Source organism: Ranitomeya variabilis, chromosome 6 (assembly GCF_051348905.1).
Source record: "Ranitomeya variabilis isolate aRanVar5 chromosome 6, aRanVar5.hap1, whole genome shotgun sequence".
NCBI classification, from domain to species: Eukaryota; Metazoa; Chordata; class Amphibia; order Anura; family Dendrobatidae; genus Ranitomeya; species Ranitomeya variabilis.
In genome coordinates, this window is record NC_135237.1 from 254,763,227 (window position 1) to 254,779,792 (window position 16,566).

Here is a 16,566-nt window from a genome sequence, read left to right on the forward strand (position 1 = left end):
ATGATGTCAATACTAAATGTGTATAGTTTTATTTGGTTTAGTAGCTTTACACAATAAATTTTTTTTTTTCCTTTATGTTGATGTATTCTAATATTATTTTTATTTCGTATTTCTGGTACAATTTGTGTTGCATAGAAATTGAATAATATTGAGGTTTATATGAAATAAAGAAATTCCATACTTTTTGAATTTTATGTATACCTTTTTAATACATGGTTAAAATAACTAACTTTAATCTATAGGACATATAAAAGATTTGTAGTTTTTGATTTTTTTAATGCCATCTTTGTAAGATGAAAACTTGTTTCTTAGGTTACAAATGTCTACAATATCTTTAATTTATTTTTTTGTCCCAATACGGGTCTAGCTTGTTACACTCAGGTAATAATGCATTAGCATACTATCAGTCATGAATTGAAAAATTAGCTCGTTTACGCCAATAATTTGTGTAAAACTTTGGCAACACATCCATTGTCAAGCAAGTTTGAAGAAGTAACCATAACACATCATAAATGTGGTACGAGCCATGTAAGGATAAATTCCAACCATGCTGATTTTGTTGTAGAAATTTCTGCCACTGAAATAGACTCCATATTTCTGAATGGTGACATTTCAGATAATTTGAACAATTGCAGAACTTTTGGCATCAAGACCTGCTGCGAATGCACATTTTATTAATATTAATTAAAAAACATCATTACCCGTTTAACTAGGCCATAATAAAGAAGAACCTCCGTTTTGTTAAGGAAAACCTGAGGATATACAAGAGGTCCTTCTTTTTCCTTTACCAATGATTTATATACAAATAACCAGACAGCAATAATCTGTGATTCCCTATCCTTTGCCTGAGCTGATACTGCCTAGCCACGGAGGTCAGCACCCTAATGCAGGTGAAATGGCGTGCTTGCTCATTGGTGGATGCCCCTAACTTTGGAAGAAATAATGGAAAATCCCAGCATCAGCAAAAAAATATATTTTATAAAGCTCTGGCAAAAATTAAGAGACCACCACATCAAAACCCTGTGATGGGCAGCCCAATCTCCAGACCTGAACCCCATTGAAAACCTCTGAAATGTAATCAAGAGGATGATGGATAGTCACAAGCCATCAAACAAAGAAGAACTGTTAAATTTTTGCGCCTGAAGCAGTGTGAAAGACAGGTGGAAAGCATGCCAAGATGCATGAAAGCTGTGATTAAAAATCATGGTTATTCCACAAAATATTGATTTCTGAATTCTCCTGAGTTAAAACATTAGTATTGTTGTTTCTAAATGATTATGAACTTGTTTTCTTTGCAGTATTTGAGGTCTGAAAGCACTGTTTTTTTAAATTTTGACCAGTTTTCTTTGTCAGAGAAAAAAGTACAAAAATTATTGCTTGGAAATTCAGGACATGTTGTCAGAAGTTTATAGACTAAAAGAACAATTTACATTTTACTCAAAACCTATAAAGAGAAAAATCAGACAAACTGAACATTTTGTAGCAGTCTCTTAATTTTTTCGAGAGCTGTATCTAAAACATCACATTTATTTGGATATGGCTAAAAACAAAGAAAATATGAAGATAGTATAAAATAACACGGTGGACACCGGGTCTATGCATTTCGAACCTTACAGGCTCTTAGTCAAGACTAAAAGCTTGAAACGCATAGACCCGATGTCCACCATGTTATTTTATACTATCTTCATTTTTTCTTTGTTTTTAGCCATATCCAAGTAGGTAACTGATAGTGGATATACGGTAATTATATATATAAATCTGTTAGAACATACAGTGTTAAACAAAAATACTTATCATTAGTTGTAGAAACTGCCTCAACGCGTTTGCCTGTAGATGAAGCCAAATGTTTGGTGACCAGAAGTTTACGACAAGTCATTAGAGAATTATTAACCCCTTTACCCCCGAAGGTGTTTTGAACGTTAATGACCAGACCAATTTTTACAATTCTGACCACTGTCAGTTTATGAGGTAATAACTCTGAAACACTTCAACGGATCCCGGTGATTCTGAGAATATTTTTTCATGACAGTGGTAAAATTTCTTTGATATGACTTGCGTTTATTTGTGAAAAAAAAAAAGGAAATTTGGTGAAAATTTTCACAATTTTCCAACTTTGAGTTTTCATGCCCTTAAATCACAGAGATACAGTATGCCACACAAAATAGTTAATATGTAACATTTCCCACATGTCTACTTTACATCAGCACAATTTTGGAATCAACATTTTTTTTGTTAGGAAATTAGAAGGATTAAAAGTTCACCAGCGATTTCTCATTTTTCAAAAAAAATTTTTTAATGGTCCACATCACATTTGTAGTGACTTTGAGGGGCCTATATTACAGAAAATACCCAATAGTGACACCATTCTAAAAACTACACCCCTTAAGGTGCTCAAAATCACATTCAAGAAGTTAATTAACCCTTCAGGTGCTTCACAGGAAATTTTGGAACATTTAACTTTTTTTCACAAAAAAATTAATTTAGATCCTTTTTTTATTCTGACAAGGGTAACAAGAAAAAAATGAATCCCGAAATGTGTTGTATAATTTCTCCTGAGCATACCAATAGCCCATATGATAGATCAAACCACTGTTTGAGCGCACAGCAGAGCTTGGAAAGGAAAGAGCGCCATTTGACTTTCTGAATGCAAAATTTGCTGGAACAATTGGCGGAGGCCATGTTGCTTTTGGAGAGCCTTTGATGTGCCTAAACAGTGAAATTCCCACACAAGTGACACTATTTTGGAAAGTATACCACTCGGGGAACTGATCTAGATGTGTGGTGAGCATATTGAACCCTCAGGTGCTTCACAGTAGTTTAGAACGTTGAGCCGTAAAATAAAATAAAAAAAATTCCACACAAATATGTTTTTAGCTCAAAATATTGCATTTTCATAAGGGTAACAGGAGAAATTGCAATTTGTTGTACAAATTTTCCTGAATACACAGATACCCAATATGAGGGAGAATACCACTGTTTGGGCGATCGGAATGGAAGGAGCGGCATTTGACTTTTTGAATGTAAAATTTCCTGGAGTCGTTAGCGAAGGTCATATCCCATTTGGAGAGCCTCTGATGTGCCTAAACAGAGGAAATCCCCAAGTGAACCCATTTTGGAAACTAGACCCCTCAAGGAATGTATTTAGATGCGGTGAGCACCTTGAACCCCCAAGTGCTTCACAGAAGTTTATAATGCTGAGCCGAGAAAATAAAAAAATCACATTTTCCCCACAAAAATGTTATTTTGGCCCCAAATTTTGCATTTTCATAAGGGTAACAGAAGAAATTGCACAATACAATTTGTTACACAATTTATTCTAAGTACACCGATACCCCATATGTGGGGGAATACTGCTTTTGAGGCACAGTGCAAAGCTCAGAAAGGAAGAGGCGCCATATTGGAGTTCATATTTGCTGGAATAGTTTGAGGGTGCCATGTCACATTGGCAGAGCACCTGAGGTGCCAGAACAGAACTAATTTTGCAAACTACACTCCCCAAAGAATTCTAGGTGTGCAGCGATCATATTGACACAAGTGCCTCACAGAATGTTATACCATTGAGCAGTGAAGAAAAAATAAATTACATTATTACCACTTAAATGTTGTTTTAGCCCCAAGTTTTTAATTTTTCTAAGAGCGAATAGGAATTTTTTTTCACAACAAACCGAGGCCCATTTTTTCCTGAGTATGCCAATATCCTACATGTAATTTGGAAATAATTTTCAGGCACAATGCAAAGCTCAGAAGGCAAGGAGCGCCAGATTTTACTGTTATGGTTTGCAGGTACCATGACCCACTGGGAGAGTCCGTGAGGTGCCAGAACAGCGAACCCCGCATAAGTGACCCAATTTTATAAACTTCACCTCTCAATGAATTCATCTAGGGGTGCAGTGATCATATTGATACCACGGGTGTGTCACAGAATTTTATACCATTGGGTAGTGAAGAAAAAATAACTACCGTATTTTTCGGACTATAAGACGCACCGGACCATAAGGCGCACCCCAAATTTGGGGTGAAAATTGCAGAAAAAAATATTTTTTTATAAGATGGGGGTCCGTCTTATTGTCCGAATTTACAGTATCTTACCTGAGGGCTGGCGGTGGCAGAGCAGGGTCACAGGAGGCGTGGTGTCGGCAGAGGTGGGGTGATGCGGTACGGCGTGCACCTGAGCAGGGTCCCTTCCTGCTTAGGTGGGCGACGTCACGGCCTGGTGTCCATGGGAGGGTTGCAGCAGTGGTTACCGGCAGAGGTGCTGGGATGAGGAGGCGCAGTGAGAGGTATGGCGTGAGAGGGGTCCCTTTCCCCGGTGAGGTGATGCAGCAGCCCGGTAATGCAGCAGAGCCGGGTGAATCCTGTTGTTATCGGTGGTGGCGGCCATCTTCTTGAGGCCACGCGTGCGCAGATGAAGCGCTCTGCTGCCCGGGGCTTCAGGAAAATGGCCGCAGGATGCCGCGCGTGCGCAGATGGGGATCGCGGCGGCCATTTTCCTGAAGCCGAGTTCGCATCTCGGCTTCAGGAAAATGGCCGCCGCGATCCCCATCTGCGCACGCGTGGCATCCCGCAGCCATTTTCCTGAAGCCCCGGGCAGCAGAGTGCTCCATCTGCGCACGCGCGGCCTCAGGAAGATGGCCGCCACCACCGATAACAACAGGATTCACCTGGCTCTGCTGCATTACTGGGCTGCTGCATCACCTCACCGGGGAAAGGGACCCTGCTCACTGCGCAGGAGGCGCAGCTCCCGCACCTCTGCCGCCACACCTCTGCCGCCGCACCTCTGCCACCGCACCTCTGCTGCCGCACTTCTGCCGCCACGGTAAGCCTGCATTGCGACTATTAGACGCACCCCCCATTTTCTCCTCTTTTTTTGGGGGGGGAAAGTGCGTCTTGTAGTCCGAAAAATACGGTACATTTTTACCACCAAAATTTAGTTTTAGCCCCAGATTTTACATTTTCACACAAGAAGTGGGTAAAAATGGCACCAAAATTTGTCCTACAATTTCTACTGAATGTGGCAATATCCCATATGTGGCTGTACAGTACTACTTATCCATATGGAGAGACTCGGGCGGAACGGAGCGCTAGTTGCCTGTTCCTAGAACAGTTTACAGACTCCATATACAGAGCCCCTAATTGCTAGAAGAGCACAATCCCCCTCAAGTGAGCCGGTTTTGGAAACTATACCCCTCGGTGAATTTATCTTCAGGTGTAGTGTTGATTTTGACTCCATGGGTATTTTCCAGAAACAAGCAGCAATTAAGGTTCCCGAGTGAAAATTGCAGACTGTCGTTGCAGTGATCAGTACGCTGTAATAACCAGTATGTTTGCTGCAGTCACCAGTATGTTATGCCCAGCCTGAGCTTCTAGAGGCATGCACCCGTAAGTTAGCAGAAATGCTAAACGTGGACGCAGTATGTGGTTTAGGTACATTGTGGGGCTCAGAAGGGAGGGGGCATTTGGATTTTGGAGCGGAGAATTTGCTGAATTTCTTTTAGTGGGTGAGGAGCCATTTTGCTTTTCCAGAGCCTTTGTGCTACCTGTAACGTGGAAGCCCCCTATATATCTATTAACAGATCAAAGACTTGATTTTTTTGTGGACTGAGTTGAACCTTTTATTGGGAACATTTTGCATAATGTTGAGATCACACTGATCCGGCGCTCTACGCTGACCACTTACTTTGGAGTCTCCATCTAAAGCCGGGATCACATATACTCAAGATACAGCCGAGTCTCGCAGGTGAAAACCCAGCTCTGGCACCGGCATTTGGGAGCGGAGTGTGCAGCTCCATGTATTGCTGTGCGGCTGCACGCTCCGCTCTGGAGTGCCGGCGCCAGAGCTGGGTTTTCACCTGCGAGACTCGGCGGTATCTCGCATATGTGTTATCCCGGCCTAAATCTCTGAGTGACATGATTCAGATGAAACCGCCAAGGGATCCATTCACTATAATGAGGCAGCAGACTTACTCTGGACTTCGTCTAGCCTCTGTTGAGCGGTGTATTTCTTTTCAGAAGTGCACAAAACTGTGGATGACGGCACTTTTATGCAATCCTAAAAAGATGGACACAGCCGGATCACAGGTAAGACGGCGTCCACAGTGCCTCCATAAGCCTCATTATAGGGAATCTACTGGCAGAGGTTCCGTCTGAATCACGTATTTCGGAGATTTACATGGAATCCCTGGTGCAAGCGCTTAGCACAGAGTGCAGGATAGACAGGATAGACAGGATAGATGTGTGACGAGCCTTACTGCGATCTTTGGCAGGTAGAAAAATTAACAGCAGGTGAAGAATTGGTTTTATTCATTTTTTATGCCTTTCCTCGAGCGGTAGAAGTGATTAGGCAACTTTATTTTTCGGGTCGGTGCGATTACAGTGATACCAGATTTATATCGGATTTTTATGTTTGGCTGCTGAAACACAAAGACGCTTTTTATTGTAAAATATAGTTTTTTTATCACCATATTTTGAGAGCTAGAATTTTTCCATATTTTGGCCCACAGTCATTTGCGGGATGAGTTGACGTTTTTATTGGTACAATTGTTAGGCACATGACATTTTTTGATCGCTTTCTATTCTGATTTTTGGGAGGCAGAATGAACAAAAACCAGCAATTCATGATTTTTTTTTTCTTTGGGGGGGTGGGGTTATGCAGTTCTGTGTGTGGTAAAATTGATAAGGCAGTTTTACTCTTTGGGTCAGTACAATTATGGGTCAGTACTATTACATCGATACCTTATTTACATCTTTTTATATTTTGGCGCTTTTAGGCTACTTTCACATTAGCGTTTCCCTGATGTGCGGCAGGCTGCGGACTTCCTCCGTGAAGCCCCGCCCCCGGCCACACCTCCGCTGCTAGCTCCGCCTACTTCTGCATGCGGCCCGCATGCAACCTCCGTACCTATCTTTAACATTAGGTACGCAGGTCGTGCGGCTGTATGCAGATGCTGCCGCATGCGTCGTTTTGACGATACGGAAAAAAAAAATGCTACAGACTGCGTCCTACGCTGGTCGCCGCATCGTCAAAACGACGCTTGCGGCAGCATCTGCATACAGCCGCACGACCTGCGTACCTAATGTTAAAGATAGGTACGGAGGTCGCATGCGGGCCGCATGCAGAAATAGGCAGAGCTAGTGGCGGAGGTGCGGCCGGGGGCGGGGCTTCACGGAGGAAGTCCGCAGCCTGCCGCACATCAGGGAAACGCTAATGTGAAAGTAGCCTTACACAATAAAAACTTATAGAAAAAATAATTATTTTTGCATCGCTTTATTCTGAGAGCTGTTACTTTTCTATTTTACTGCTGATGATGCTGTATGGCGGCTTGATTTTTGTGGGACAAGATGACATTTTCAGCGGTACCATTTTTATTTCCATCTTTTTGATCACGTTTTATTCCACATTTTGTTAGGCAGTATGATGATAAAGCATTGTTTTTTGCCTTGTTTTATTAATGGTGTTCACTAAAGGGGTTAACTAGCGGGACAGTTTTATAGGTTGGGTCGTTGCGAAAGCGACGCTACCAAATATGTGTACTTTTATTGTTTATATTTTTTTCATACAAATATTTATAGATACAATATCTTTTGATTTTTTTATTATATTTGATTTTTTATTATTATTTTTACAAATATTTTAAAAAAATGTTTTTACTTTTTTTTTTTTTACTTTGTCCCACTATGGGACTATCAGTTTTTGCTGGTTGATCACTTCTACAGCATGGGGATGCAGCCACTGACAGAGAAAGTTGCTGATCATGCACTGCGCATGATCAAGCAACTTTCCTAGCTCTGGTGACCCGGATTACGTCATGACATGATGTTTTCCAGACCTGTAAAGTTTTCATTTTTCAGTCAATGTAGCTGTGTGATGGCTTATTTTATGCGAGGCGAGACGTTTTTATTTGTACAATTGCGGGAAAGATATAACAATTTGATTGCTTCTTGCAGCAGCATTTTTTGTGGTGTTGCAGCTACCTAAAAAAAACATAATTTTGGCACTCGAAGTTTTTTTGTGTTTATCGTGCTGGTAAATTATTTTAATAAATGCAACAATACCACGTGTATTTTTTATTTTATATGGCTAGAACATGAGTGATTTGATGTGTTATTTTTTTTAAACTTTTCTTATACTTTTCATTGTAGTTGTTAGTCCTTAGGGGACAATTGGTTGTAGTATATATAGCCATAGTATTGCTGCAAACAGTAAAAATCAAGGTCTCCGATGACAGGGCTGCAATGACACGCATGGAAGTATTCAACAGACTCCCATCTGTCATAGCAACCTATTCGGCGACACGCGATCACTTCACAGGTGCACCGATGTGGGCAGAGCATGACATGCCCCCATGCATGTCGGTAATACCACTGTCAGGAGCTTGACAATGGCAATTAACATGTTAACAACCGATAGTTAGAGGCATTGTTACAGTCATTATCTGCTGGTTATGGCGTGAGCTTAGCCTGCCAGCTGGCTCCATACCCTTGCTTCCATGAAGGGGTTAAATACATTTTAAAAATCACTGACTTTTTTTCATTTTGTGCTGCGTCGCACTATTGCATAGATATTAATATTTGTAGCTTTTGGAGCGCAGTATGTGAAATCTAATTACAGTGCTACTGGGCGGTCCTTCAGTCTTCTATGGGGACATGTATTTTAACCCCTCCCAGACACTGCCAATCACAGCCCAGCAGATGATCTAATATTCTATCAGTCTCCGACGCTGCTAAGCAGTGATTGGTAGCATCTGGCAGAATTGAGGGGTGACAGAGAAGCAGGGCCGGCTCCAGGTTTTCATGGGCCCTGGGCGAAAGAGTCCCGGTGGGCCCCTTTAACACATACCACAATTCATAATGCGCTGATATGGCAGAGAAATATAGGTATAGTACAATGCCAAAGATTTCACTTACCGGTACTTCTTACATTACATGAGTGATATCTCTTGTGCATTCTACATTAGCTCAGAAACTGGACAGTATAGTCCTCTATACAGAATACTAACCCCCATATATTGCTCCAAACAGAATAATGAGTCCAATATTATGCTCCATACAGAATAATTAGCCTCATATAATGCTCCATACAGTATAATGGGCACCACAGAGTGCTCCATACAGAACGAGCCGCATATATTGCTCCATACGGAATTGACCCCATATAATGCTCCATACAGTATAGTGAGTCACATATAATTCTCCATACAGCATATCATGGGCCCCATCTATTGCTCAATATATAATGGGCCTCATACAATGCTCCATACAGTATATGATCGGCCCCATACAGTATAATGAGTCCCATATATTGCTCCATACAGAATGGGCCCCATATGATGCTCCATACAGAATGGGCCTCATATGATGCGCCATACAGAATGGGCCCCATATGATGCTCCATACAGAATGGGCCCCATATAATGCTCCAAAAATAATTGGCAATATAAAATGCTCCATATATAATTAGTCCCATAAGATGCTTCATATATTATTGGCCCCATATAATGCTCCCTATAGAATTGGCCCCATAAGATGCTCCCTATATTATTGGCCCCATAAGATGCTCCATATAGAATTTGCCCCATATAATGCTCCATATATGGGCCCCTTCTGATGGTCCTCATATATTGCTCCAAATATATAAAAAAAAAAAAAAATGAAATACTCACCTCTCGTTGCTTGTTGCTGCTCTGCTCTGGACTCCTCATCGTCGGCGTCTTCCTGCTCTCTGTGCTGCAACTGCTCAGGCAGAGGGCGCGCACTGGTGACGTCATCGCGCCCTCTGACCTGAACGTCACAGCCAGAGAATGGAAGACGCTGCAGTGCTGGAACCGGGAGAGGTATCGTAAGTGCCAGGGCCCGGAGCAGGCTGGGGGGCCGGCACTATAGCATGCCAGTGTCCCTGATGACGAGTGATTTGCACCTGCCTGGTCAGGGACCTGGCACTTGCCCAGGTGCGACAGGTGCTGACGCCGGCCCTGCAGAGAAGACACTGAATAAAACGCCCAGTTGCACTACAAGCAGAATTTCACATATTGCGCTCCAGAAGAAACAAATGTGAATATCTTTGCAATGGAACTATGAAACCTAAATACAAAAATAATTTTGTTCTGTGGAGGCACCAGAGAGTAACTGTAACTTCCCCTCCCAGTGTTCTCCTGCCTGCAGTAAAGGTGCAAATTACATGCTTACTATGCGGGGTGGGAGGAAGGAAGTTGGGCGTGCACCTTTTCTGAGCGCTGGAGAACACTGGGACCAAAAATTAAGGTGACTCTCCGGCACCTGCGCACAACAAAATTGAAGTCAGTGCTCAGAGAGTGCAGAGGAGTGACAGCAGGCAGAATGCGCAGGATTTCCGGCAGTGCACTTGACGTTACAGGCACACTGTGAATAGAGGAGACAAAAATCTGGTATAATGAAAAGAAGAGGCAGTGTTATCTTCTGGTGAGGGTATGCCCCATATCCCGGAAGATCTAATTAACATGAAGCTATAATATGATTTTTACTAACAACACATCATCTTGAAGGCATACAGACTAGTTTGCTCAAACGGGTGACAGCTCCCCTTTGAGGAGACTAGGAAAAAAAAATAAAAATAGAATCAATTCTTTCCTCCTATTAAAAATAAAGAAATAATAAATTTTAAACATATAATAAAAAAGCAAACATGTGGTATAGCTGTGTCCATAAAAGTCTAATATATCCAAATAAAAATATCCATGGAGGGAGAGGCAAAAAATTCTGTCATGCTCAGACCCCCCGAGAGCGGGACACTTTTGACAAGGTGTTTCAAATACTAGAGGAGACGCACGGAGACCCCACGGATGTAGGGGAATTACACATGCCTTTATTTAACTGTGTTGAAAGGGAGGGGGAGACTGTGACCCAGAACATGAACGTGCTACAGGAGAACCATATTGCAATTATCAAGAAAGACGGTGTAGGTGTAGGGTCTACTGACATATTACGGGATCAGCTGGTCAAAAGCTTGAGATATGCGCTACTGAAACATCCAAAACCAAACTGAAGGGACAGCGCCACACCGGATAGTGAAAAAAGCAGCTCACATTTTATTCTGCCTCCTGCATCAACGTTTCGGTCAAAAGACCTTTGTCGGACCGAAACGTTGCCGCAGGAGGCAGAATAAAATGTGAGCTGCTTTTTTCACTATCCTGTGTGGCGCTGTCCCTTTCTTCAGTTTGGTTTTGGACGTTTTATCCGGGATGGACCCCCTGGTGAGGACGTGCGCCCTGATGTCCATAGAGGCAATGTGATTATAGGGTGCGGTTTGACTGTTCTTTCTGAAGTGTGCGCTACTGAAACAGGCCTTGAGGGAGCGCTTGATCTTTCTAGAAGTCGGGAGCGAGGCACGCATGCGAACTGGAGCAGGGGTTGACAGTCCCGACGTGAAAGGTCCGGAGCGGGGAGGTATCTGTGACCATGGTCACCGAACCATGGGTGGAAGAGTTGCGGAAAGAGATCCCGGAAATACGAGAATTGTCGGAATCAAAGAAAAAACCCACAACATCATGAAACTTGTCCGGGAGTAGAACTGGCCCTGAGCCCCATAGGGAAATGAAGCCATCCCGCAGGGAAGAACTGCCTACATGCTATAACTGCGGTGAGACTGGACATTTGGCTCGGGATTGTGTATGACAGGGACCCCTCCAACGTCATCTGTTAAACTAGGTGGATCCATGGCTGGGGGACACCGCCCGCAGCCTGAAAAGTCAATAAGGAGAATGAGACGTCCCACTAGTCTTGTTTCCATGTGTCCTCTGGTTTGGGCCGAAATAGATGGCCGGGCCATACATTGTTTGGTTGACACCGGCTCTCAAGTGACCACAATGCTTGAGACATACTTCAGATGACATTTCCCCTGAAACGATAAGGCCCAGTGATAAAGTTGACAGCTGCTAATCATTTACCCATTCCGGTTGCAGGGGTGGACTGGATACAAGTTACTGTTTGTGGCAAAGATCTGGGCCGGAAGGGAGTGGTGTTGACCGCCGGAGATGCAGGCAACAGACATGCTGTTACTCTGGGGATGAACGTCTTGAAGGAACTGGGGAGCCTTCTTATCAATGAATCGACAGATGTGTTCCTGAAACAGTGGAGCCCTCGTACTCCTCAGAGGAGAATGTTCCAGCAGTCGATCCTTGTGGCCCAACAACCTCTAGTGATGGGAAGATGCTGAGAAAAGGGATCGTTCCAGCCTCAGCAAACCCTGTTCTGCCACCGGGCCAATCTGTGCTCACCCTGCCTGTCCAAGCTTACACTTCCCCTGAAAGGAGTCAAGATTCAGATAGAGACAGTTTTGATGGAGCAGCGCTGGGTTATTCAGATGGCGAAGTTTCGATATAGAATTGCCTACAAGAGGGGGGCAGAGAATACTCACACAGACACCTTGTCACGAGTAACACACAAGAGACCTGGACCCAATCGGCATGATGATTGGGTTCAGTTGCAACAGGAAGATGGGGAACTCGCTCAAATGAGACAGTGGGCAGCACTAGAACTATCCAGGCAGAGAGAAAGAGACACCCTGTCCTCGGGGACTCTGCAGATCCTTTGACAGTGGGAAAGACTCCACCTCAAAAGATTCAGCTGCAATGGGTGTTACCTGGCAAGCTGTGATTCCCGAGACGCTGCTTCATAAGTTGGCCATGGAGGCACACAAAAGAGCTCATTTTGGACAAGAGAAGACCTTTCAGTGGCTACAGAAGCTAGTCTACCATCCTCAACTAAAAGCTGTGGTAGAAGAAGCATGTCACCAATTCAGATGCTGTGAGTTAGCTAAACCTCCTGAAGATCGAGCTCCCACGCAGACCATCGTGACTTCTGCTCCCTTGGAAGTGTTAATGATAGATTTTCTGATGATTGGTCTGGCCTGCCTTGGATATGAACACTGCCTGGTGATGACTGACCACTTCACCAAATTCGCTGTTGTAACTCCAACTCGGGATCAAACTGCTGAATTAGCGGCACAAGCCATTTGCAGGAATTTCATTCAAGTGTACGGCTGCCCGAAGAGGATCCACTCTGATCAAGGCACATTTTTCCAGAGGTGAGTAATGGAAGAATTGCAAGGCATTTATCAGCTTGGCAAGTCCCGGATGACGCCCTACCATCCACAAAAAAATTGAGCCTATGAATGGTTCAACCGTACTCTGATTCAAATGTTGAGGACGCTAGAGGAAGACAGAAAGGCTTTCTGGCCTGAATTCATAGCTCAATTAGTTTGAGTGTACAATAACAGAGTACATCGCACCACCGGGTACACGCCATATACTCTGCTATTCTGACTGGGAAGAAAGATTACTGAACTGGAATTGGATCCAGAGGAGGACAACCCGTGGATGGGGGTGTATACCTGGGTTCGAGAACATTGTCACCTGCTGCAAACATTATACCGCCTCGTGCAGACTAAGTTTCGGGAACTTGAGCATGCAGAAACAGCTCTCCTGCGAGGGATAGCTCTTCAAGCCGGAGACCATATATTGGTCCGAGACAAGCACCCTCAGGACAAGCTAGAGTACTGATGGGAGAAGTCACCATATAGAGTGAAACAAAGAATCAGCACCGAAGGTCCTGTCTACGAAGTACAATCTGAGGGGGAGAAGGATGCCCCTACTCGAGTGGTCCATTGGAACATTCTACGTTCTTGCTTATCAAGAGATCTAGATCAAGAGGAGAATGCTTCCAAACTTCTTCCTCTCGCAGCTGTTTATTGTGAAGAATTCCCTGATATACCACAAGTAGGCCCAGAAGAGGGGCAGGCACCTGAAGTTCCCAAAGTTGCTCCATTGGGTTCAGGTGTGTCCCCGCGCCCTCGCCTGTTCAACCTGACTAAACTACTCAGCCTGATTCGACTACCTCATCTGACTTATGGCACACTGAACGAACAACAGCAGCAATACCTCCCATCTGATACCACCAGGACCAATTTATTTGCCAATGGATCGTCCAAGACATAGGGAATTGTCAACATTTGCTACAAGAAATCTTGCCTGTGAATGGCTAGTGAAAGGAGAGGGGGAGTGTAAGAAGGACTGGGGGTGCCGGTCTTGTGCTGGGTCCAGAACTGTTGGGGCTGTCTTCTCTGTTGTCCGGGGAAAAACTTGGAGACCCGGACTGACCTTTGCATGACAGAGCAGGGGTCGTGGCTACTAAACAAAAGCCTGAGCACGCGCATAAGCAGACAGTCTTGGTGGGAAGAGACAGCACACAGCAGGGACGAGAGTGCTCTGACTACTGAGCACCGGAATAGCACAGGCCCGCGCTCATGCTTCCTTGTGGTAACTCACAATGACTGTGACCAGTATCTTGCGGTGTGCCCGCTGGCTCCTGCGACTCGAGGTGCCAGACGCTCCGGGCCTGTATTGCACGCGCACCGCTTAGGAAAGACCGGGTGAGTGAAACAACCAGAGGAAAAGTATAATAGAATCATGTCACCACTTCTGTATTTATCACCCACTCCTGGTTACTAAGTTAAAAAAAAATGACCAAATACTTAGCGTGTGCACATGGCCCTTGAGATTCAGACTGAAGGCAGCAAAACCACAAGAGAGAACATAAAGATACTACGAGTAAAGATAAACATGTGAAACAAACCAGAGTAGGTGTTGAACCTTGCACTACCCCCTTTTTACTCTGAGGACAGCTTGGCATTCAATTTAGCATCTTTATCAGGTAACGGCCACTTGTAATGGTTTTTAAACCGTGTTAAAACCATTAATATGTAGACCATGTCACTCCATTTCTCTCTTGCTAGGTCATATAGCATGGAGATGTATTTTGGGTCACTGTCCTGTTAAAACACAAATTATTGCCCCACTAAGTGTAAACCAGATGAGAGGACATATCATTGCAGAATGCTGTGGTGTGCATTAAAATAACCAACAGAGCCACAAGCAAAGCAGCCTCATATCATCACACCTCCCCTTCCATGGTTCACGATGGGCACCATACATGTACAAACCGCTGACCTTTTTTTCAAGACATAACAGTTGGTGCCAAAAATCACAAATTTTGATTCATCACATCTTGGTATAGATTTCCACTGAGCAAACGTCCAGTTCTTGTGTTGCTTGGAGCAAACAAGTATCTTCTTGTTTTCACTCTCAATATTAGCTTCTTTGCAGAAACTTGACCGTAAGGGTATGTGCACACGTTGCGGAAAGGTGTGCGGATTTTTCCACACTGATTTTGGTAAATCAGCACTGCGGATTTACTGCGGAATTACCATGGTTTTTGGGCGGATTCCACCTGCGGTTTTACACCTGTGGATTCCTATTATGGAGCGGGTGTAAACCGCTGCAGAATCCGCCCAAAGAATTGACATGCTGCGGAATAAACAACGCAGCGTTTCTGGGTGTTTTTTTTCCGCAGCATGTGCACTGCGGATTTTGTTTTCCATAGATTTACATGGTACTGTAAACTCATGGTAAAACTGCTGCGAATCCGCAGCGGCCAATCCACTGCAGATCCACAGCAAAATCCGCAACATGTACACATAACCCAAAGGCCTGCTTCCCACAATCTCCTCAGGATTGCTGAAGTTGAGATGTGTCTACTACTTGATGTCTGTGCATCATTTATGAGTGATGTTATATAAGGTGCTGTAAAGTTGTAGTTGTAGGGCTAGTAACTCTAAGGCAGAGGTAATTCTTAAGGTACCGTTACACTTAACAATTTACCAACGATCACGACCAGCGATACGACCTGGCCCTGACCGTTGGTAAGTCGTTGTGTGGTCGCTGGAGAGCTGTCACACAGACAGCTCTCCAGCGACCAACGATGCCGAAGTCCCCGGGTAACCAGGGTAAACATTGGGTTACAAAGCGCAGGGCCGCGCTTAGTAACCCGATGTTTACCCTGGTTACCATTGTAAATGTAAAAAAAAAAAAAAAAACACTACATACTTACATTCCGGTGTCCGTCACGTCCCTCGCCGTCAGCTTCCCGCACTGACTGTGTCAGCGTCGGCTGTAAAGCACAGCACAGCGGTGACGTCACCGCTGTGCTTTACGGCCGGAGCTCACAGTCAGTGCGGGAAGCTGACGGCGAGGGACGTGACAGACACCGGAATGTAAGTATGTACTGTTTTTTTTTTTTACATTTACAATGGTAACCAGGGTAAACATCGGGTTACTAAGCGCGGCCCTGCGCTTAGTAACCCGATATTTACCCTGGTTACCAGTGAAGACATCGCTAGATCGGCGTCACACACGCCGATTCAGCGATGACAGCGGGTGATCAGCGACCAAAAAAAGGTCCTGATCATTCGCAGCAACCAACGATCTCCCAAGCAGGGGCCTGATCGTTGGTCGCTGTCACGCATAACGATTTTGTTAACGATATCGTTGCTACGTCACAAAAAGCAACGATATCGTTAATGAAATCGTTATGTGTGACGGTACCTTTATTCTTCCTTCTCTGTGGCAGTCAACATGAAAGAAAGTTTAACCATAGTGATGGTATTCATGATCGCACTTGAGGATACCTTTAAGGTTCTTTAAATTTTCCATATTGACTAACCTTCATGTCCTAATGTAATGATGGACTGTCAATTCT

General features: G+C 44.0%; 1 protein-coding gene across 2 annotated transcripts in view; it reads right to left on the minus strand.

Moving 5' to 3' along the window:
* Nucleotides 1-16,566, minus strand: part of RPRD1A (regulation of nuclear pre-mRNA domain containing 1A) — an 88,219-nt gene that overhangs the window by 2,506 nt on the left and 69,147 nt on the right. The gene's annotated exons all lie outside the window — the stretch shown is intronic.